The sequence below is a fragment of the Eretmochelys imbricata genome, chromosome 4 (genome assembly GCF_965152235.1).
Source record: "Eretmochelys imbricata isolate rEreImb1 chromosome 4, rEreImb1.hap1, whole genome shotgun sequence".
In the NCBI taxonomy this organism is placed as follows: Eukaryota; Metazoa; Chordata; order Testudines; family Cheloniidae; genus Eretmochelys; species Eretmochelys imbricata.
In genome coordinates this window covers 17,231,142-17,253,709 of record NC_135575.1, presented here as the reverse complement: position 1 = coordinate 17,253,709, position 22,568 = coordinate 17,231,142, and the positions used below count along the sequence as shown (strand labels likewise).

The following is a 22,568-nucleotide window of genomic DNA, read 5'->3' as shown; positions in this document are numbered from 1 at the left end:
AGGAGAATAATCTCTCACTGGGACCCATTTTAGTCAAGGTGGTTGAGGGCAGGAGGGAAGGAATAGACAGAGTAGATTCTCAACCACTTATTCTGGATCATTTTCCTCCCCAACCCTCAATGTCTTCCTTGTGTGTGATCTATCCAACTCTCCTGGGGGGGTAGCTATCTACAATGCCCCCAAACCACAGGAAGTAGGTAGTTCCGTGCCAGTGACTGGCAGATCAAGCATTAGCAAATTGCAGAAGATGAAACTGAAGTTCTGTGCCCCAGTTTCCACCATTCCTGTGGCCATAGAAGAAAAAAGTTAGGAAGCGACATACACAGTCAGACAACTAGGTACTGCAGGACTTCACTCAGAGTAGTAATGATGTGACCACACCCGACCACGCTTCAATTTTAGCTGTGATCAGACGAGCCCCCACTACAGTGCACCTGGCGAGACAGATTCTCTGCCTTGCTTTGTTACCATTGGGCAGCTCCGGTGGTGCAGAGGCGATGGAAGGTGGTTACCTCTCCCTTGTTGAGGATTTCCTGTCTGGTGCAGAACGATAGGCAGCTTCTCCACCACTGCCCCTGCAACACTTCAATAGGGGATGTGTTGGGCTGAGAAGGGGCTGTGGCTGGATCATGCTGATATCTGGCTAGCCCCAGCTGGCCCCTTGGGATTTTGACTTCACTTATTTAAATCAGGACTCCCGACATTGGAGAACCCAGCTCGCTATTCCGTTACATTTGTCATGGAAAAAGGAACTTCCCAGAACTCTACTAATCAGCACAGCAACATAGCAGAAAGGGGACACTTTGTGCTTCAGTGCTGACTATTGTTTTACGACAGCAGCAGGGCATTGTTCGCATTGTTCAGATAATGCCGCAAAAGCCAGCTAAACCCCTGGCTTTGAAAGGCTTTGGATGCCGCGTTCTGACAAGGACCATGTGCGCGCTGCTCTATGGGTGGTTTGGTTTACACATAACATCGTCGTAAGGTGAGAAAGCAGGGCAATCATCCCTTGGCTTTTTAACGTGATGCACAATTTCCCGTACAGAGTACATCTCATATTCCATAGCCTTGAAGGAACAGTACAGTCACCCGAATCAGATGCATTCTAGTCCTCATTCAGGGTCACTTTAAGCACCTGGGAAGGTTTAACCAGTAGTTCCCTCCCCATCCATTTGCCTCTGCTGACTTGGTCGGGCACCCTGAACTGAAAGACACACCAACAGATATTTCCATGGGGTTTATTGTACCAGCAAAGACCTCGCAGGATGAAGAGTTGGAGCAAGTCCGATGTTCTATTTAGAGAGTTTTCCACAACAGCTGTGTAATAACTTACATTTTAGTCTAGAAAAAAGCAGCCACACTAGTTAGCTCTTCTGCCAAATCACATCGACACAAATACCTTGAAAACAGATTACAGAACTCCATGAAACAGAACTCCATGAAACAGAAAAAGAGGTCATTCCCTGCAGCTTGTGTTGGGTGCCCCAGACTTCGGACCTTTAAATGTTTTCCAATGCCAGACATTTGCACAGGAGCTACTCAATGTATGTTGTATGTTTGCAACTAAATTATAACCCTGTATAGCCTGGGCCTGATCCAAAACCCACTGAACTCAGTGGGAGTCTTTCCCTTGACTCCAACTGGGTTTGGATCAAGTCCTTAGAGAAATGGTGTTTAATCTAGTTCTTAGGGATCATCCTTGTTTGCTGCTTTGTGTTCTGTTCTCCCATTTGCCAGTGATTTGCTGCTCAACAAGGGGCAAGTCATTGACCTTTCCCGTGCCCATTTCCCATCCAGAAAAACAGCAGCCCTACTGCTCAGGGACTGTGAGACCAGGGCCTCGTCTACACTTCCAAGGGTTTGCTGGCACAGATATATTGGCGGAGGTATACCGGCAAACCCTGTTACCATACACTTGAAAGGGTTTGCCAGTGAAACTTAAGCCAGTTTTCTGAAGAGAGTAAGGTCTTGTCTACACTTAACTCACACCCTGACCAACGCAGTTAAAAGGACTTAATTTTCTAGTGTAAACCAGGCCCAAGATTTACCAGCAAAAGGACTTTTTTGCCAGTATTACTGTATTTGCCAGCACAGATACATCCACTGGGGATGGAGAGAAAGAAAGTCACTCCCTTGACTGATGTAGCTATGCCAGCAAACCTGCTACACGCAGGCCAGGTCTAAGGGTGGGTTTTTCAAAGGAGCTCAGCACTGACCTACTCCCACTGAAGCAAGGGGGAGTTTTACCATTGACGCCAATAGGAGCAGAGTTAGGTGAAGGCTGAGTGCTTCTGAAAACCCTTCCCTTTATGTTTATGGAGAGCTGCGGGGGAAAGCACTATAGATGTAAAAACTGTCATTTCCATTAGAAGCCTGGTATCTAGGGGCTCTCTTGGCCATCCCCAAATTAGGTTGACACATGGTACACACAGGCAATGACTGCCTTTTCTTTCTTTGCATGCTGACGGGCTTTAGGCCCCCTCCCCCCGCAACCCAAATACCAGAATGCAGGTATCTGTCAATCACCCTTCACTCTAGTACCTCAGCAGCAGAGAATCATTAATGCCTTTTATCCTCACCACACCCCTGTCCTCTGGACATCTCCCGTTAGGAGGTGCACTTCGGGGGTAACTACTGGCAGGAATGTCCCTATCAGCGAAAGAGCAGGGAAAATCAGCATCAGGGCATGGACACAGGGCCTCCACACTCAATTCTGACCTCATGTAGATCCCAAGAGCTAGATGCGTCTTCAAGTGCTAGATCTGGACGCTGACCCCCTGCCTTCTTCTGTGGATAGCCAAGTACACTGACAACCTGAAGGAAGAATCCCTAAGACATTCAGTTAACTGCAGGTCACAGGAATCTCCTACCGATACTTATGCAAGTATAATTCAAAGCGGGACTGGAGCCCTGAGCATTTACCGGAACACGAATGGGGTGACTATCATTCTGTGGATGCTAGACATTTTTTAAGTGTCCATTGAATTAAGTATTTAATGAAGCAGTGGAAGCTAAGGCCTGACCCACCAAGAAAGGTGGGTGTTAAGTACTCCTCAAGAACAGGCCCTTAGCTCTTTCAGTGGAGTATTTTAGGAAAGTGATTGTTTGTAAATGAGTTATTCAGCAGATCCAGGAGATAAGAATTTCATAACAGAGTCATGCTGCACAACTGGTTTATTCTACTGCAAATTGTATGTGTGTGCTGGAAATGGCAATTATCTACCAAAAAGAAAAGGAGTACTTGTGGCACCTTAGAGACTAACCAATTTATTTGAGCATGAGCTTTCGTGAGCTCATGCTCAAATAAATTGGTTAGTCTCTAAGGTGCCACAAGTACTCCTTTTCTTTTTGCGAATACAGACTAACACGGCTGTTACTCTGAAACCTACCAAAAAGAGTTATCTATCACCAGAGTTGAACGCCATAGTAATCCAAACATTTGTCATAACTCATGCTACATCTTAGCCTGGAGGAAGCCCAAGGCAGAGCCAGCCTGGAACACACTAGAACCTTCAGGTCGTACTGCAGGGCTGGGCCAAGATCCCAGAGCCACTGCCTCCCTGCAACAGCAAGGAGAGGACAAAGCCAATCAGCGGCCACTCTTTGCAGCTGGTGCTGTCCGCAGGGCCAGCCAATTCTACTCAACAGCATGGGAGACCTACATTAAAAATCTCCGCTTTTCTGTGCATTAGATGCCAACGGGGTCACTGGTCTGCAGAGTCTGAACCCCTCCTGGACAAACGGGACCATACCGCATGGAAACGCGACCGATTCTGCTGTGCACCGGGAATCCTACAGGGGGCTGGTCTGTGCAATGAGACATTAGTTGCCATTTATATTTGGGGAAAGCCAACGGCAACAGCAATTCGTCTTGCAGGGGCGGAGAAAAGAGAAAGGGAGGAGTAAATACTGGCCCGATGTCTAATGCTGAAGCCTATGCATTAAGCTTAAACAAAGAAGAAGCTGGATCTATTTTCCTCTCTATATTGGGCCAGACTGTTCCTGTGTGCTTTAAATGGGACAGGATAGAGGCGAAGGGGGAAGACGCATAGACCTGAGAGCAGGGTGAGGGTACAGTCTGGGCCAATGCCATTCATTATAGTGTTCCCAGTGAAAGAAGTTGGGAAGGTGGGAGGGGAAGAGTCTTGAAATGGTTTTGTGGTCCTTTTTCAGGCACTTTACCACTTCAGTTCTGGCACTGGGTAGCCATTGAGCCAGATCCTCAGCTAGGTAAATCAGCACAGGTTGCCAATGGAGCTACAACAACTTACACCAGCTGAGGATCTGGCTCTGAACGTTAAACCCCAGGGTGGTCCCTTGTGTTTGCATATGGCTCCCCCTATCAGTATCCAGTAGTCCCAATTACTGACCCTTAGGAATCCCAGGTACACAGGCAGGTAGCTTTGGATTATTAGTACAGACCAATATCAGCAGAGAAGGGAACGATTACTCCAGTGTGAAGACAAACTCCACCCCAAAGCCAGGCCAGGGAAGAGCTGCTCCCTGCAGAATGATCCAGACCAACAGCATGAGATCTGTCTTGGGGCCGAAAACCACGTCTGGAATTACTCTCCCCACTTTTCCTGCTATTTAGAAACCAAACCAAGCTGCATTAACTGGAGCGAATACACTGAAACTACACGACTGTGCTTTAGTCACTGGCCCTTGCCTCCACTCTGAAAAAGGGGCTGGGATAGGCAAAAACTGCTGAAAAACTCCTCTAGCACAAAATAGTTTATGGCCGCAGATTTTATCTGGAGCCTGGAAAGGAAGCCACTGCAGTGGAGCAGTAAGTGTGACTATTTCAGTACATAATTATAAGACTGGGAGGATGATTCACTCATTCAGTGGGGTGCGGCACAAATATTTTAAACACAAAGATGCCAACTCAGATGGCCTCACTTATCTTGTAATTAGCTGTCGTGATGTGTGCCACACTGGAGTCAGTAGGCTAGATTCTGCTCTCAGGTACACTTATGTAAAACCTGTTCAAGGAACATAGGAAAGACTCCTGCCTTTGGGAGGGAAAACTGTCAATGTGACCTACTGTGATAGGTTTTTCCATCTAGAAAGAAATCCCGGCATTCTGATCCCCGTTATCCTGGTGTAAACATGTTTTCTCTGTTAAAGTTCCTGGAGTTAGTCAAGTTTAATGCTGGTGCGACTCGGATCAAAATCTGGATCATTCTTTTTTCTTATGTAACGAGAGTCTTTCAAAGGGTGAAAAGACATCACTGAACCACTGCAGTGCAGGGGTTTGTTCCTAGATGGAAAGGCCCCTCTCTCCCAGTGCAGGATTCTCCCCTACATCATATGCACCAGTACTTCATCCAAGCCAAGGAATGCGTCTTCCCACCATTTCCATTAGGTGATATAGAGATCTCAGCACAAGGAAACTTCTTGAGTTTCAGCCTAAGTTTGCCCTTTCATCACCACCACAGCAAATCCCAAAGTGACATGACCTCTTTGCAAATCATGCGCCACCCAGATCCATCCCTGGCAAGATGCTGAAGGTAGTCTGGATGCACGTTCAGTTTTTTCCTTGCTCAACATCATCGCTAGTATTACCTCCCCACCCTGATTCAAAACAATGCCTCTAACATCACTAATGCTGATGACTCAGAGGAGTATGACGACCTGGAATTAAGGGATGGTCCTATTACTACACAGCCATTTGCAAAAGTTATTCTCATTCTTATGGCACGAGGCTAAGGGAATGGCATCTACCTGGCTCCTTCCCCAAGTGTATCATTAGGCCAAATCCTCAGCTGGTCTAAATCAACGGAGCTCCTCTGATTTCAGTAGTTACACCAGCTTACACAAGCTGAAGTTCTCACCTTCTAACATCTAGAAAATCTCATGTGTTGTAGGCTTTTTAAGTCATCTGAAGAGCAGGTAAAGGGGATGTTCATTTTTAGACTGGTCCTTCCTGTAGGTTTGGGACAGAGTCACTGCTTAAACATTCTATTGTTCACCATCTTGAGTTGTTTTTGTGTAAGCTTTTCCCTCCCATATGGGGTATACATTTGTATGATGCAATTTGTAGGCCATTATTTTGTCTTATCCATTAACAGCTGTAGAGTAGAGTGAGAGATACACATAAATATTGAGACAAAATTCAAAATGCTTAATATTATTGGGAAGGTGGAATGTGATGTAGCTACAATGGATGACAGCTAGAAACTTTGATGAGTGATGATCTTCCTGGCTTCGGTACTGTAACTTTCAGTGTTTCTTTTGGCAGGCTGAAGCTAAGTGGGGCAGAGACACACAAACCTTCAGAGGCTGTAAGACATTCAATCTAACCAGGGCAGAAAGCAAGGCTCCATTCTATATAGCACTTAAACCAAAACCAAATGAAAAGTTGTGTTTGTAACAACCAGGAGAACAGCATGGTGACTTGCCTGGTGGGTGCAAAGGTTGAAGACCTCTTGAGACTTATGTGCAGTGCTGGAGAGAAGCTGGTGTTTATGGTACAAATAGGTAACAATGGACATAGGGAAAGGAAGGAGAGAGGTCCCGGAGGCCAAATTGAGGATGCTAAGTCCAGGACCTGCATGGTAGCATTCTCTGAAATGCTTTCAGTTACACACACAGAGCCAGTTAGAGAGGCAGAACTGCAGGGTGTCAGTGAGTGGATGACTGCATGGAAACTATTTAAAAACACCGTAATAGAGGCTCAAATTAAACGTATATCCCAAATTTTAAAAAAAGTGAGAGAACCATATTTTAATATATATACACATTATATAGCCATGACTAACCAGCAGAACAAAAGAGGAGGTTAGAGGCAAAAAAGCATCCTTTAAAAATTGGAAGACAATAGAAAAGAGCATACACTCTGGCAAGTCAAGTGTAGAAGTATAATTAGGCAGGTCAAAAAAAGAATTTGAAGGGCAACTAGCCAAAGACAAAAAAAAGTTTGCTGTTAATTTTTGTAAGGACATCAGAAGCAGGAAGTCTGCCAAACAATCAGGGGGCCACTGGATGATGATCGAGGTACTAAAGGAGCACTCAGAGAAGATCAGGCTGTTGCAGAGAAGCTCAATTAATTCTTCGCATCGGTCTTCACTGCACAGGAGGTGAGGGAGATTCCCACACCTGAGCCACTATTTTTGGGTGACAAATCTGAGGAACTGTCCCAGACTGAGATGTTGGTAGAGGAGGTTTGGGAACAAATTGATAAATTTAACAGTACCACCAGGACAAGATGGTATTCACCCAAGAGTTCTGAAGGAACTCAAATATGAAATTACAGAATTAACTGTAATATCAGCCTGTGTACCAGATGACTGGAGGGTAGCTAATATAATATCTATTTTTAAAAGAGGCTCCAGAGGTGATTCCGGCAATTACAGGCCACTAAGCCTAACTTCAGTACTAGGCAAAATGGTTGAAACTATAGTAAAGAACAGAAAGAGAAGGAGTACTTGTGGCACCTTAGAGACTAACCAATTTATTTGAGCATAAACTTTCGTGAGCTACAGCTCACTTCATCGGATCCGATAAGCTGTAGCTCACGAAAGCTTATGCTCAAATAAATTGGTTTGTCTCTAAGGTGCCACAAGTACTCCTTTTATTTTTACGAATACAGACTAACACGGCTGTTACTCTGATATCAGTAAAGAACAGAAGTATCAGATGCACAGATAATCATGATACATTAGGGAAAAGTCAACACGACTTTTGTAAAGGGAGATCATGCCTCACCAATCTATCAGAATTTTTTGAGGGAATGAACAAGGATGTGGACAAGGGTGATCCAGCTGATCTAGTGTAATAGGACTTTCAGGGCACATCTACACTGCAATTAAAAACCCACACCTGACCCCTAACAGCTGATTTGAGCTCGCAGGGCTTGGGCTGCAGGGCTGTTTAACTGCAGTGTAGATGTTCATGCTTGGGCTGCATCCTGGACTCGAGGACCACACAAGATGTCCCAGAGCTCAGCTGCAGCCTGAGCAGGAACATCTACACTGCAGTTAAACAACCCCGCAGCCCAAGCCCTGCTGGGCAACTGGGCAACAAAATGGCACATGAAATTCAAGGTTGATAAATGCAAAGTAATGCACATTGGAAAACATAATCCCAACTATACATATAAAGTGATGGGATCCAAATTAGCTGTTACCACTCAAGAAAGATCTTGGAATCATCGTGAATAGTTCTCTGAAAACATCCCCTCCACGTGCAGCAACAGTCAAAAAAGCGAACAGAACGTTAGGAACCATTAGGTAAAAATGAGATAATAAAACAGAAAATATCAAAATGCCACTGTATCAATCCATGGTGCACCCCCACCTTGAATACTGAGTACCATCCTGGTCGCCAATCTCAAAAAAGCTGTATTAGAAGTGGAAAAGTTATAGAGAAGGGCAACAAAAATGATCTGGAGTATGGAACAGCTTAGAATCATAGAATAAGGGATAGCTCAGTGGTTTGAGCATTGGCCTGCTAAACCCAGGGTTGTGAGTTCAATCCTCGAGGGGGCCATTTAGGAATCTAGGGCAAAAATTGGGGATTGGTCCTGCTTTGAGCAGGGGGTTGGACTAGATGACCTCCTGAGGTCCCTTCCAACCCTGATAGTCTATGATTCTATGAATAATAGGGTTGGAAAAGACCTCAGGAGGTCATGTAGTCCAACTCCCTGCTCAAAACAGGACCAATCCCCAACTAAATCAAAGCCAGGGCTTTGTCAAGGACTTCTACAAAAAGCAGAGATTAAAAAGACTGAGTTTGTGCAGTTTAGAGTAGAGACGACTAAGGGGGGGGGGAATATGCTAGAGGTCAATGACATCATGAATGATGGAGAAAAAGTGTTATGTACCCCTTAACATAACACAAGAACCAAGGGTCACCCAATGAAATGAATAGGCAGCAGGTTTAAGAACAAACAAAAGGAAGTATTTTTTCACAAAACACAGTCAACGTGTGGATCTCCTTACCAGTGGACACCATGAAGACCAAAAATATAAATTGGGTTCAAAAAAAGAATTCGATACGTTCCTGGACGGTAGGTCCATCAATGGCTATTAGCCATGATGGTCAGGGATGCAACCCCATGCTCAGGGTGTCTCTAAACCTCCGACTGCCAGAAGCTGGGACTGGACAACAAGGGATGGATTACTTGATAATTGTCTCATTCTGTTCATTCCCTCTGAAACATCTGGTACTGGCCACTGTTAGAAGGCAGGATACTGGGCTAAGTGGACCACTGGTCTGACCCAGCATGGCCGTTCTTATGTTCTTAAGTTTATGGTCTCTGTTCCCGTCACAACCTTTCAATTTCAAGATCCCATGTGTTCAATTTACAAGTAAAAAGTCAGGGCAGTGTCTGTGACTGCTAGCCCTGAAAACTCAACCAGGGTTCTTCTCCTATACATCAAGCATAACATCGATTCTGCAGATCAAACAATACCCTCGTTGTTGCCAAGGGGCTTGCATGGGTAAAATTCATTGGAACTTAGTAAAACTGTTTGGTTGCTGAGATGAGTGAAGGAAGGGGCCCTAGTTCACTCCCTCTGAGCCGCGCTGGCTCTCCGGGGCTAACAGGAATAAAAAGCAATACAAACTTATTTTCCCGATTACAGCAGGTATGATTCTCCATGCAGACGGGGGAAAAAAATCTGACCTGAGGATTGAGAAGGTGGCATTTTTTCTCATCACTTCATTGAATAAGGTAACGAGGAAGAACTTATTTTAGCAGAGTATATTGTTCTCTTCCCACATGCAGTGGAGCCCTGCCTCCAATGTGCGGCTGAATCCGAGGCCCTGTGGATAATTTATAGATTCATAGAGATGAAGGCCAGAAGGGACCATTAGATCATCCAGTCTGACCTCCTGTCTATGACAGGGCAATAATTGCATTAGTTACCCCTGTTCTGAGCCCAATGACTTGTGTCTGACTAAGCCTGCTGCTGCCCCTTTTCCATCCGAGCGGCTAGTCAAATTTCAGGACCAGGGGAAGTAGATGGAGTCTGCTGTTTTCTTTGATGCGGTTTATTTATTTACAGAGAATGTAGAATGCCCTGGGTCTCTGAATGAAGAGAGAATCAGATAGCAGGAAACAGCTTCTTTTGCTCACAGCACCAAAAGCCTTCTTTTCAGCCTGCATCCCTGACCCAAAAACCTCTTCTCAGGCTTCTTCCAGAGTCAGCCACCATTTTCAGAGGCTCCTTCAGGCTGTCTCTCTCTCCCATGTGTGTTCTCTTCCCCCCGCGCCGCACACCCCTTCCAACACCCACGCTGGTTCACTATACCCAGTCGAACCCTCCACCCCATCGCGCTCTCATTTCTGGGCAGAATCTATTAGGCTCTCTTTTAGGTGTGGCCCCTTACAACTGCCTTAAATGGGGGACTCATTCACTTATCGGTTTGACTGAGATTTCACATGCCTTTTAAGAGTTAAAAAAAGACAAATGAGCTGCAAATTCAAGGGGAGGGGAAAACTGCCAGCACGTAAAATACTGAGATAAACCACAAATACGAAGCAAGGGTTTAGTTATTTGAGGCCACACATTTTAGGAGTAACTTCAAAAATATTCTTAGGCTTTTATCAGTGTCAACATTTCAAGCAGGCTACATTTTTGCATGATGACTGGAAGCACATTTCCCAAATTCTGATGTGACTTAGGATGCTGGATCCAAAGCTGGGAACCTTGCACAGGCAGAAAGTGCATTGGAGGTGTCTGGAGAGAGAGCTGTGGGAACAGAGGCGAGGAATAGAGGGTGAAATCCACCACCACCTGTCACCCAGCACTTGGGTCAAGTGAGAATGCTCCAGAACACTGCTCTGGCACTTTTGGGGCAAGCTGGGACAGTACTTACATCCTGGCACTCTTTATTTGTTTATTTTTTTTAAGGACTGGAGCACTGCTCTCATCCGCCGCTATATAAAACCAGAGTACTCAGGGACTATACACGTGGAGTGTGGAGGAATCCACAACCATCCCTAACACAGGGACAGTTAGCCAGGCTGCTGTGCATGTTTGGATAGGACCCACAGATGATCCCCACTGGTTCCCAATGCAGACTTAAATGATGCTGAAAGCCTTGCACCATGAGGGTATTCCATACAAGAGAACCCATGCATAATACTATGGAGAAAACATCCAATAGACTACTATTCCTTCTTTCTAGAAACTCTCAGTTCTCCAACTTGGGCTTAAATCCACCCATGCCATCTGAAAAACTAATCAGTTATGCATTCATTAACAATGACAAGAAAAGCATCTTCATTAAGGATTTGGAGTCAACATCTCATAAAGACTAATGGCGGCTGAGAAGTTTGTGCTGCTAAGAGCTGTTGTTGCAGGCTGTCTGCAGACTCATGCAGACATCTCTGCATGGTTACACTTGCTTTCTGTTTGGAAGGTTCTCTGTGAAACCAGGAGGGCTACAAACACCATTTAAAAAAAAAGAAAAAACTTAACATTCTACAGTTTGGGATTATGCCACATGGGCCATACAGACGTACGAAGCAGGAATACCAGCCAGACATTCAGCATCTCCGCCCTACGACAATCCCATGCAGCGATTTGCTATAAACAGGTCTTTTCCCTCTAGAACTTCTGTGGCCATCTCCTGTCTTTGCCAAGACAGTGCTCATCAGTTGTACACCCCTCAGCTGGCCCATGCTGCTGCTGCCGCCCTACAAGCATGTAACAATAGGGTGAGCCTCCCCTGGGGACAGCCCCACTACCGCTTTATAAGCTGAAAGGGAGGAAAGAGGTCTCAGCCACCTCAGTGAGAATTAAGGCTCCCAAACAGGAGGATTGCAAAATATTAAGCTACGGTTGGCTCCATCTCAACACAGCCGCTGAGCCCTCGGGGGATGGGAGACATTTCTCCTTGAATATAGTTACTGTTTCCTCTGTTTATCCTGGAGCACTTGGACAGTAAAAATTTGTTATTTTGTGGAAGAGAGGCAGGAAGGGAGCTGGCCGATAGCCAGACCCGAGCACACACAGTGTATAGTTAGATAGTGTGACCAACAAGAGCCGTGGGGACGAAGAGACAAAACTGGTCTCGGCTGCAGACAGAATTGCTCACCAATTCCATCAGCTTAAACTGGAGCAGCCTTTGGCCCTAGGAGGCTGCAAACAGGCAAAACAAGCAACTCTGCTGCAGAGATGTTACTCTTCGAATAATTCCACGAACGGGTCATTTCAGAGACGTGTTTTAAGAAAGAACGCTTGGAGGCTCCAAGAACTTGGACAAGCAGGTAGGCCAACAACTACATGACCAGGGAGTGATTGTTAGAGCTGGACAGATTGCGCTTCGTGGAGAGGCTCTTTTTACCCTAGCAAGGCGTGATTCTCTTTTTGTTTGGATTATGAACTCCTGAGGGCAGGGATCTTTACTTCCCCAGTGTCTGTCCAATGCGGACTATACCAGTGATATTCCAATGAGAATATGGCTGCAGTTTTGCACTGGGATCAGCTTAAGATAACCGATATTCGCCAAAGAGTATCTATGGAAGCCGGGGGTAGGACACAAAATGGGAGGGTTCCCTCATGCAAGTTACAAGCACAATTAGACATTCAACAGCTCCTGCCTCCTGGAAGAGAAAGTCTCAGCAACTTTGGAGCTGGCTGGAGACCCCAGGTTACTAGTCTTAGTTATCTTTACCACAGCATCCATCAGCAAATCCTGCTTTTCCCTCTCTGATGCACTGACTATCCCAAGGCTGCAATGCCTCCATTTTTCTCCAGAAGTCTCCCCCACTGTTTCCTTGTTAGCAAAGAGTCTCATTTTCCTGAACATAAATGGCAAGGTGCAGCTGGAGTGTGCTTGGGGCAGAACCCAGGGAGCAGGAAATAAGTCCCTTTCCACCGCCCTCTTCTGGCCTCTGGCACAAGTTAAAACACCTTCAGGGCTGCCTGAGCAGGTGCCCAGCTATGTATGGTCTCAGGAGGACATAGTGGCAGCCAGAAACAGCCAGAGTTCAATGGGGCTGTGTGTAGGGCAGAGGTCAGGGACTTCTTTCACATACAAAAATTCTCCAGTGGCTGGATCAGCCCCTTTGCACTACCAGAGCTGGCTGACACGAGACCTAGTGCAACAACCTATCAGACCCATCAGTGGTTCAGCTCGTCTTTGGAATCAGGCTACAAATATCCAATGTAATCTCGTGTCGATTTTAAAAGCTAGGAGTATTTGGACTTTTGAATGCTAGCGCAGTGTGATAATGTATTTCTCCCCCAAAATCTCTCCCCGTGCATACTGACGGATGGTTACAATTCATGCACCACGTTCTGCTCGCTGTTACAGTCCAATGGCGTTATTCCAGATGGACGCTGCTACGAGAGAGCACAATTGGGCCCAGTATCCATCCTCTCTGCAGTAGCCATTCCTAAAGGGCCCCCCTCGCGGTTCATCCTGTTACATGCGTCAGACTGCTCTTCCTTCTGCACTCCCATTCTGGCTCACTCTTCAGTTAATACTCATTTTAAATGTTACTGCAAGTTGCCACATAGACAAAATGTACAAAGGCAGCCACAACAGGAAAACCCAGCAGGGTGGGGCCTTTATTCTACTTTTCAAGTTCTTCACCTCCTCTTTCCACTGAAACCCATTATTCTCCCCACCACCTTCCCCAAAGAAAATAAGAACCAAGAGACATTTATCTCTCTCCCTAATAGCCCAGCATCAAGAGGCTTGTTCATTTGTATTTGGTGAGAGTGAATTCTGAGCCAATCGGGGCTGCTGAGGACCGAACCACAGCCTGCAAGACGCGCACACGCCCATCTGCAGTTGATAGAGCCCATGTTGCTACTATCTCAGACAGCGGCCTACAGCATAAAGGCACTTGGGAGGGGAATAGATTACCATGGCATCCTGTAAAAACTGAGCGAGGGGGGCTGAGAAAAGAGTACAGTTCACATGAGCTGTAGGAGAAGAGTCAGCAAAATGTGACAATTCACAAGTGGCTGTAGAGTGGGAACAAACATTTATCTTCAAGGCAAATGGTTTAGCTTAAAGGTCAGTGCAAACTCGGAGCAGTAACATCTCCCTTTACGCCAAGAACGGACATAAAAAAGTATTTTCCTCCTTAGGTTTCCAAAAACCACGAACATTTCTATTTGGAGTAAGTGTGACTAATGCCTCTAACAGCCCTAATGTCACAAATTGCTAACCAGCAGAAAGCTGAAGTTTGGGAATTGATAAGGACCATATGTGCATTCCGGCGAGTCTTGTAAACTTACTGAAGGGAACGAGAGAGAAAGAGACAGTAATGTGACAAACAAGCATGAGGAATTTCCAAAGACAAAGTCCAATAAGAAACAGATGCTGTTCCCCTCACTGGCCCAGGGTCTGTAGTGTCAGGCAGATAATGTGCAACACTACCATTCTGAACGGCTGCATTAAGTTGATGAGACAGAACAGAAGTCAGTCAATTCCAAGCTTCCCAGGTTTTTTTTTTTTTTTTTTTTGGGGGGGGGGGGGAATGCTAAATTACTTTGTTCCACAACAGCCTACAGTTTGTTTTTAAAAATTAATTTCCCCCCGACTTCCAAAGTGTCATAAGAGGAGAAAACAAGTACACCTCCTCTCGGATTATGTCCCACACCCATCCTTCCCCCCAACACAAAACACAGAAGAAAGCTGTGGGACCATTCATTCAAATACTTTTTACGAGGATATGCACAGTTTGGGCCAGATCCTCCGCTGGTGCACATCAGCATAGTGCAGCTACACCAATTTACACCAGCTAAAGATCTGGCCCTTAGAGTTCAATAACAAATTAGAAGGAAAGAAGCATAATCAGGGGGGAAAGCAAGTTTTCAGAACAGGAGCTTTGGAAAACAATTTATTTTCAGTTATTCGGTCACCATTCACGTTTCTAGCCCTTCCTGTACTTCAGCCCATGTAATCAGAGGAGCAGACTTCAGCCAGCAAGTCAGTGGCAAGAAAAATATGAACCATTTCCTCCTAAACACCACTGCCACCCACCCAAAAGGGCTACATTACATACTCGCAAATAAATGGAGGTAGCCTCTGTTAAAAAAGAAAAACCAAAAAACCCAGAGGTGGAGTCAGAACACCATGCGAAATTAACCCACAGAGGAAAGTTTGATCTCTGCAGCTGCAAATCTGGTTTGTTTCAAAGACTTTGGATTTTGCAGTTCGCCCCGATACGATAGTCATGTGTGTTGGTGTAGAATTCCCAGTGATATTTTGAAAGCGGTGTCTGAATCTTGGCCAGCTTTCCACAACACCACATACATCAGTCATGGGTGAAACACAACCAGGGTGAAATGCTGGCCACAGAAAGAGAGAGAGAGATTGAGATTGATTTAGGATGTCTTGTGGCTCATATGGATGTCTTGTAAATCCGTGGGCACGTCTACACTACAAACTTTTGCCGACACAAGTTACCTTGGCATAAAGTGTTCATTTTCTAGAATTAAAGTTGTAAGCTACCTTAACAAGATATAATATTCTCAACCAGTCTTGAATTTTCTAATTTTTGTATACTTATATTTTCCTTGGAATATTCTTTTAAAAGTTTTTAGTTATGAGATCATGGTGTGAAGGAGTGAGGTGCTAACCTTAGACTATTTTTTTTTTGTGGGCGTGCTAATTATGATTTCAGTGGTTGCCTTTAAAATTGGATGGATAACTCTGTCAATTTGAAAATGTTAATGGCACATCAACAAGAGATCTTCCTGTGGCATAGTCATAACATTGGTGTATTTAGAAAGTCAGAAGCAAGAGGCCATATTATAACATTCTTCCTCATCTCCAATTTTACTGTGCTGATAGATTGTTACAGATATTTAACATTTCTGGACTTCGCCAGCAGCAGAAGACAAAACATTCTTTTCAGATACAAACTGCACAAAAGGAATGTTCCCACAGCACTCCCCACATTTGTCACTTGCAAAGGAAGCATTTGATCAGCACTCTAATCATGTTGATATTCCAACTTTTGAATGGGGCACTAGGGAAAGCTTACCAGACACTGTAAAATGTTAAATTCCTATTACATCTTATAATGAGACTGATAATCAAACCTCCACAGGAAGAAAAATAAATACTTTCATAACCAGGCAATGCAGACACTGCAAACAGTCTCATTTTGGGATTGCTGGAGGCATTGTCCTTAGATACCATGGTGCTAAAATAACCATGATCAGGTAGATTTTCTCTTTCCAGTCTTTCCATTATATTTATTTGGATTTGTTCTGGGCAATATAAAAGAAGGCCCGTCCTAGACTGCAGGTGACCTTGATGTCAATTAAAACAATATATAAATCATTGCAGAACCACAATAGCTGTACACTTCTCTCCTTGCCTGCTCCACCACATACCAGCCACCAGAACATCTTACAAACCAGCAGAATTGCCTTCACATTCCACCCTCTCTCTCTCAAAAAAAAAAAACAAAAACCAGTCTTCAGCCTTCCCCAGAAGCCCTCTCAGATACACAGGCTACAAGAAGTCAAGACATTCTAATGCATTCACAGAATCATAGAAGATTAGAGTTGGAAGAGACCTCAGGAGGTCATCTAGTCCAACCCCCTGCTCAAAGCAGGACCAACTCCAACTAAATCATCCCAGCCAGGGCTTTGTCACACCAGACCTTAAAAACCTCTAAGGATGGAGATTCCACCTCCTTCCTAAGTAACCCATTCCAGTGCTTCACCACCTTCCTGGTGAAATAGTTTTTCCTAATATCCAGCCTAGACCTCCCACATTGCAACTTGAAACCATTGCTCCTTGTTCTGTCATCTGCCACCACTGAGAACAACTTAGCTCCATCCTCTTTGGAACCCCCCCTTCAGGTAGTTGACGGCTGCTATCAAATCCCCCCTCGCTCATCTCTTCTGCAGACTAAATAAGCCCAGTTCTCTCAGCCTCTCCTCATAAATCATGTGCCTCAGCCCCCTGATCATTTTCGTTGCCCTCTGCTGGACTCTCTCCAATTTGTCCACATCCTTTCTGTAGTGGGGGGCCCAAAACTGGACACAATACTCCAGATGTGGCCTCACCAGTGCCGAATAGAGGGGAACGATCATTTCCTTCAGTCTGTTGGCAATGCTCCTACTAATGCAGCCCAATATGCCATTGGCCTTCTTGGCAAGAAGGGCACACTGCTAACTCATATCCAGCTTCTCATCCACCGTAATCCTCAGGTCCTTTTCTGCAGAACTGCTGCTTAGCCAGTCGGTCCCCAGCCTGTAGCAGTGCACTGGTGGGGGAAAAGAGTAAATTGCAGTCATAGGGCCCGCACAGAGGATGCCCTGCCTACTGGACAGCCCCAACCAGGAAATAAAGAGGATCGAGAGCAGATATTCTCCCTGACCAGCCAGAATTATCAGATGTGACACTGGCTGACATCCGCACAGAGAAGACCTAGTGTTTTTCCTCTTTAGAGACTCACCCACTTCCATGGCTGCAGACAGTTAAGTCTGGCTATGATCGATTTTATCTGCAAATTAACTCACAACGGGAGGAGCACACATGAGCAACCAAGTGAAGACAGCCTAGATTAACCAGACTACCTACCACCTGGAACAAATCAGCTGAGTGATGCTAGGCAGATACTATGGTGGAGGCAAAGAAACATTTCACTGCCTCCCACACAGCCAGGGCAGAAGAATTCTAAAGAATCTTTACAGTGCAACTGATCAGCCTCAGCATGAAACTTCTGCCACAGGCTCTGGGTCTTCTCTCATGCTTGATATGGGACAGGTCATCCATAAACGGCGGTGAACCGAGGACGGAGCTGGGGAAGAGGGCGTGAGGGGGGCACATTATAGGTCGTAGATAACAAAAGGGCACTGTAAAATCCTACTAAGCCGTTCACAGAGTGAATCAGCAATACATTATTGCCCTTAAATAACATAGACCATTTATATTTAGCCAAATCAAAACCCAAACCCTCCACAACAAATGTTGCCCCCTACCTCCCCCAAACAGGTCAGACAGAACCTGCATTTTGCAGTGATCAGGGCAGCAACACGACTATTTGACCCCAGTGGGACATGCAGGCCCAATCATGACTAAGAGCAGGTTTAGTTTAGTGCGGTAGTTGTGGCCATAGCTAAGGCCAGAAGCTGTTTCTGACAGCTGTCTGCCTTTCTTTGCTCTCCCTCTCTTTTGCTAGGCATTGACAAGCTTCCTGCCAGACCGTCAGCCCAGAGGCTAAAGATTTCTGAATCATCTGTGGCAAAATGGAGGCCCCACAAGTCATTCTCAGATTTACCCCAGGATACTTATGTGGTCTCCAAACTTATGCACGCACAGGTTTGGACAGCCTAAAATTTTGACCAATTTCCATTTTAAAAAAAGCCATGTAATGGCACGTCTTTAGAAGCTGAAAGGTGCTGGCTTGCCATGGTAAGTAGGGCTCTTTTGGTAACAGCAAAAAGGGATTTAACCAATTCTATACCTAACTATCAACCATTTATATTTTCAGCTCTGACACTCGGTTCCTGCCCCGAAGGGCCTACGATCTAGGCATGACAGACACAGGGCACATCACCACCGCCATCTTACAGAGGCACCGAGTTAATTCAATTCAGACTCCCTACTTTTGCCAATGAGCGATCACACGCACCACCCAAAAATCCCCCTCCCGAGTAACGGGAACAGTACAATGGAGATCATGAATTGTTACAGGCTGAAGCAAGAGCAGAGGGATCGCCAGGGTGTCTTGGAGTGGCAGCAATATGGTGTGCAGTCCAGGGAAGCTCAGTCCAGGGAACCTCTGCAGTAAGGTTATACATCGAGCATGTTTATTTTTGCAACAACATTCTGATCTGCACACGGAGAAAACAAGTCCTATTAAAATTATGCACTTTACACCATGGTCTGTACTTTACATGTGCTGTAAAAATCCCCAGTGCCTATTATCAAGGCAAATGTCAGTCCTGAAATAAATGCTAACCCGTGGATGAGGACCCATCAGAAAAACAAAACATTAGCACAGAGCAGAAGCTTTACAGTCTGCCCCACTCATTGGAGAAATTCTCTTCTCTGGAGTGGTTGAGTAGAAACGGCAGTTTTTCTATGCTAAAAGCTTCAGGCAAAGACCAAAATGTTTTATGACACAAGGTGCAAAGCTTTAATATTTACGGCCTCAACAAAGCCAGTTTTGAGAATGCAAGGGCTGATTCTCAGCTAGGGCAGATCAGCGTTGCTCTGATTTATACCAGCTGAGTGAATCTGGTTCCAGGATTTTTAAATGGTTTCGCAACACACAGAGGGAGGGCCTCCTGCAGCCTCTGTTTGGCGGATACTGACTTAACCCAAAAGGCCCTCGACATTTTCCCTCTCCACCCCGCAATGGCCTCAGCTAGGGATTCTGAGCTGCAGAGAATATCAGAGTCAGTAACACTGAGGGGGGACCAGCTACTATTTCATAATTGGGAGAATTAAAAATATGGAAGTTTCGTGTAGCAGGAAGTCGAATCACTGATTAAGGTGCTAAAAAGGAAACACCACCTCAGTCAGCAGTTACAGTCCTATAATAAAAGCTAGATCTACAAAGAGCAACGGTCTGCTGAAACAAGAGAAGCGTTGCTCTCAGTGGCTCGGTGAGCATGAGCTTTTTTGCTTATTTAGTAGAAATGGGGCACAATCCTGCTCAAACTTGCACCAGTTTTACCCTGATGTAACTCTGTTGGGCCAGATCCTCGGCTGGTGTAGGTCAGCACAGGTCCAGGGAAGTCAAGGGAACTGCACTGATTTACACCAGCTATAGCTCTGACTCACTGACATTGATGAAGTTAAGCGTCAGGAAGAGGTGAGTGACAGCCTGCCCTCCTTGCGCTGCGGCTGCACAAGAATCAATCCGGCACTGTGGGTTTTCTGAACAACATAATTACATTTAATGCTCTGTCTGTAACATGTGACTGCCCTCTGGGCTACTATTCTGCAGTAGCCGAGTGCTAGGCGGCAGTACTAGATCACTACAGATAGTAGACGTAACATTCATTTTGGCTTTTCTTGTACTTAAAGGGTCCAAATCCCACTAGTAGTTCTACCATGCCTTTTCCTGCAGCTGTGCAGTTTGAGTGGACTCCTCGTGATGCTAAGAACTTTACCTAGGATTCAAAGAGGAGAAGCCTTTTTCAACACTTAAGGCGCACCAAATTCTTGAACGCTGCTTCAACTGCTGACAAAATCCAGCAACTATATGCCAGCATTCTTTAGAACAATCAGCCACACTAAATACATTCTTAACTAGGACACCAACTTGAAATCTAATTTTTTTTTAACAAGTAAATTAAAAATCGTTTCAGATGCTATGCATACCCCTGGAATTCCCAAGCAGTTTTTGTGGTTTTTACAACCAGATCTTCCTATTTTGTTAAATATTTTTCTCTCTATTGTTAATGCCTGCAAAGGGAAACTGACCGAGAGTGTGGGAGACCCAATGAAACTGACTATACACCAAGAGCATTCAAATGTAGTGTACCTGAACTGGGAAGAGAAAAAAAAAAAAAAAAAAGAAAAGAGATAAATAGGGTTTTTTCCTCCATTTTTGTTCAGTTGGAGTAACCTTAAGTGTTATTTGAACAATTGCAGGTAAAAAAAGTTTCAAACGTGAAGTCTGATTTCCACTTGACAGCATCAGGAAAATTAACCCCGAATTAATGGATATATTCCGAAAGCTAATGAGATCAGTGGTCACACAGTTATGCAACCATATTCATATTGTTTAGTAAATAATGTTTAGAGCTTGATCTGAAGCACAGCATCAACTGCAAAGTGGCTGATCCTTCTTTCAGATATTCAGTAACTGTTGCACATGATCCCTAAGAAAACCAAAAAAAAAAAAAAAAGCCCGCAAAACATAAAAATATCCCACAAACCAGGATGGGTAAAAATGGATGATTTTAGTGAAAAATTGGTTATTTAAATTATAATAAGTTTTTCTTTTAAAAAAATAAACCTGTTTCAAAATGAAATCTGAATTTAATACAAAATATGTTAAGGCCTAAATGTATTATAATCTCTTAAAACATTTAAATAAAAAATAAAGATGCTGAATCCATGAATCTCTCTTAAAAAAAACTGAGTTAAAGGCTGTTTTCTATATAAAGAAAGAATTGGGGAGGAAGACATCTAATTTTTGAGGTCAAGCTTTATAAATATGGCACAACAGGACAGCCTAAGTAACTTAAGCTCCAGTCACTTTCACTTAAGCACATTTGAAAATTTTCCCAGGCTGACCTGAAATAACCAGTCTAATTCACTGACTACAGTTGATCCCTCTGTTTAATAAACCATTTAATTGTAAATATGAAACATGTTTTGAGAAAGAGAATTTTATGTATCCAAAACACACAAGGTTGTTTTGTTGAATAAAAATAAATTATGTGCTGTTGTGTGTGTTTACTTAAAGCTGCATTGAGATGGTAACTGGAACTGACACAAAACATAAGCAAAAAGTAAATTATCTAGTGAATAAGCAATATATCATTCACCATTTTCTCACACACTAAAAATGTACAATTAATAAGAACTGCAAAATATTATGCTATATAATAGCTTACATAAATATATATTTTTATAGCGTACATGCCTAGAGAGCAAAAAGATGTACCAAAGCTAGTGTAAAGGTTCTACTTAATTGTAAATGAACATGTCTTAATGATCATACTAACCAATGAGAATGCACCTTTCTTCAGAAAAACAACTAAAGTACAAATGGAAAGGTTGATTCAAATCGATAATTTACATGGAGGCTTTCCACTTGATGATTTTAATTAATCCACCCTGCAACCAACACAACAGGAAGGAAACAGCTTGCACAGAAATGTCACAAAATTCAAGGTTTTCCAGAACTGAGACTCATGCTCAGCAAGATTGCTATTCCCAGGGGATGAACCAATAATCAGAGGGCTGGAAAGAGAGATAGTATTGACTTCATGGGTGTTACTTACAGTCGTGTAAATCGGGAGCCAGAGACTCAAGCCCCCATCATGTTTCAATTCCATGTATCCCTCCAGATCACTACTGCATACAACCCAGGTGTTCCAGTGAGATGGTAGATATACGGTTGAGGCATTTAGCTGGGACCCATCCCTGGTAGTAAGTTCATCGAGTTTGTATGTTCCATAAAGGACTATCAGGAACTACTAACATCACAAGTTATACTTAGAAAGTCTTTCTTGGCATCTACTTAATCTGACAAACAACTAGGCTTACGCTGCAGTCCCTTAGAATTTGCAGAGACTGTTCTGGTACCACTCAGACAGAACATTTAACGTTTCTATGCCCATGACAGACATATACAGCCATACTTAAAGTAATCAAGGCTATTCTACGAATTACGTTTGAGGTTTAGTTCCATTCACCACCCTCTAAAACCCAAGAGGCTTGCTTCTTCATTGCTCTGCACCTTGTACTGATGTAAACAACTATGCAAAGTGAGTATAGAACACTGCCCCTCTCATTTGGTAGCACTTTGCACTAACACGATCGCACAAGTTGGAGGGGAGAATCAGGTCCAAACTCCCTTTCTTCAGTTATTAAATACAAGCTACATCTACAATTTGAAGCAGTTAATGAATAAAGTCAACATAAGATTTATGTGGGTTCCTTTAACA

The 22,568-nt window shown here is 44.2% G+C and overlaps 1 protein-coding gene across 3 annotated transcripts in view; it reads right to left on the bottom strand.

The window, feature by feature from the left end:
- SEPTIN11 (septin 11) overlaps positions 1–22,568 on the bottom strand; it is a 73,590-nt gene that overhangs the window by 35,004 nt on the left and 16,018 nt on the right. The window lies entirely within an intron of this gene.